The sequence below is a fragment of the Notamacropus eugenii genome, chromosome 4 (genome assembly GCF_028372415.1).
Source record: "Notamacropus eugenii isolate mMacEug1 chromosome 4, mMacEug1.pri_v2, whole genome shotgun sequence".
Classification (NCBI taxonomy): domain Eukaryota; kingdom Metazoa; phylum Chordata; class Mammalia; order Diprotodontia; family Macropodidae; genus Notamacropus; species Notamacropus eugenii.
In genome coordinates, this window is record NC_092875.1 from 229,486,903 (window position 1) to 229,489,391 (window position 2,489).

The window sequence follows — 2,489 nt, forward strand, 5'->3', positions numbered from 1 at the left end:
CATCTATTAACTTTTATGAAGGATTGTTTAATATAAGGATATAACGAGAAGTTATAAGACATTCCCTCCTCCCCATCCCAAGACTTGGAGGATGCACTCTCCTCTATATTACCTCAGGCTCTAAGGAGAGTGGGCTCAAACTTACAGCAGTTTCTATGAAATATTTGTCCCCACCAAGTTTATTTTCAAATGTGGGCACAGCCTCTGGGTTTGTCTGAAACTCAGCTAACACTGGGCTGTCAAGCAGGTCACACTCATCAGAGGCCACTGTTGCTGTGGCCTGTGTTCAACTGTCTGCAAAAAATGACCCAGAATCCAGCTTCCAAACTTACAGCGCTTTCTATTCCAAACTCTTTTTTTTTTTCACACTTCAGTAGTATATTTATTGGTTCATATAACAAGCCTTTTGATCATGTGGCCAGATGTGGCCAGATGATGCTGTGGCCAGAGTTGAATTCAACAGAAAAATTCTATCCACCAAGGCGGCTAATTACTAAGTGGGCACAGCGATTCATATCATGTTGATTGAATTTCTACAGAATATTACAGGTCTTTCAGGTCTTTTTGGATGTCCCACAAGGTATCTGCACTCTTCTTGAGTTGAGCTACCTCATCATCTTTCAGCTTCTGGTTGATAACGCTGGTCAGTCCTCGGGCATTCAGAATGCATGGAAGGCTAAGGAAGACTTCATTCTCGATGCCATACATCCCCTTCACCATAGTGGATACAGGATGAATCTTGGAGAGATTTTTTAACATGGTCTCAATTAGATCAGCAACACTTAATCCAATAGCCCAGTTAGTGTATCCTTTGAGTTTGATCACTTCATAGGCACTTTCAATCACCAGCTTATGAACCTCCTTCCAGTTTTCACTGTCATTGTCAGTTCCCATTTCTGGATTCAGGTCTTGGAGGGAAACACCTTCCACGTTCACTCCGCTCCATACAGCCACACTTGAGTCCCCATGCTCTCCAAGGATCCAGCCATGGCAGCTGCTTGGATGGATGCCAAGTTTTTCAGACATAAGATAGCGGAATCTAGCAGAATCCAGATTGCATCCACTCCCAATCACCCGGTGCTTTGGAAGGCCACTCAGTTTCCGGGTGACATATGTAAGGATATCCACTGGGTTGGAAACCACAATTATGATACAGTCTGGGCTATACTTTACAATCTGGGGGATAATAAACTTGAAGACATTCACATTCCTTTGTACCAGATTGAGGCGACTCTCTCCCTCTTGCTGGCGGACTCCGGCAGTGACTACAACAATCTTGGAACCAGCAGTGACAGAGTAATCTTTATCAGCCACAATTTTAGGAGTTTGAAGAAACAAGCTCCCATGCTGTAGAACCATCATTTCTCCTTTGAGTTTGTCTTCCAAAACATCAACAAGGGCAAGTTCATCCGCAAGACTCTTTGCAAGTATGCTGATAGCACAGGCCATACCAACTTGTCCAACGCCCACAACAGTAATCTTATTGTTTGGGGCTGCTGCCTCCTCTTCTGCAACTGGAACAATCAGTTTTTCTTTAAGAGTAGCCATTTTGTTCTGCCTAAAGAGTAGGTGACTGCCTGGGATGAAGTTTGTCCCGAAGAGAGAACAGAACTCCAAACTCTTGAAGATCACAGAATCAGAACTATCAGGCCCAACAGTAGGATCATGTGCTCCTAGCTTCATGAAGGTTCTATGTTGGAAAGGACTCGAGGCCACCTACCTCCCTTACTTCCCATGAAGCTTAAAGCTTCAGGTTCTATTCACTTGAATATAGTCATTCAAGAAAAAGACAAACTTATTTTGATTAGTTACAGACTTTTGAATGCACTTAGTTCCAACTAAAGCAGCCAATCAGAAGTTTATTGCTTCATCATGTGACTAGCAGACTAGCACTAGTTACTGAATATCTGTACATGCTCCAAAACCTGTGTAGAGATTCCATCATATTTCACATGCTCGTAAGGACTGGGGTCATGGGTCAGTCCTTCCATTATATTTGTGTTTTCCTTATGGTTGTATCCAAATGTATTTATGAAATCCGAATTTGTTTCACATCTATTCCAATTGGTAATTTCTTTCTTATTTATCTTTTTTTTATATGTGATAGTAGTCTGTTAAAATACTTTTGCTAATATCAACTTGCATATTATCTGTTGCATGTATGTTCAAAATTGATATACCCTTTGTCAACAGGGCCTTTAAGCATGTCATGTGTTCTTTTTTATCTCTTAACGCTTTCTGGTTTGAATTTAAGGTTATCTGATATTGATATATATTTAATTTTTCTTAAGCTAGCTGTACATGATAAATTTTTATCCAGTCTTTTAATTTAAATCTTTTTGCATTAGATGGGTATTTTGTTGGTTTCTGTTTTTAATCCATTTTATAACCCTTTATCTTTCTTTAAGAGAGTTTAATCCACTTGTATTTGTTATCATTATGAAATTTGAATAGTCAATAATCAATAAAAATTTGTTAAGGCGTACTGT

At 39.8% G+C, this 2,489-nt stretch overlaps 1 pseudogene; it reads right to left on the minus strand.

Moving 5' to 3' along the window:
• Positions 1–539: 539 nt before the first annotated feature.
• Positions 540–1,600, minus strand: LOC140498363 (L-lactate dehydrogenase B chain pseudogene; annotated as a pseudogene).
• Between the last annotated feature and the right edge of the window lie 889 nt (positions 1,601–2,489).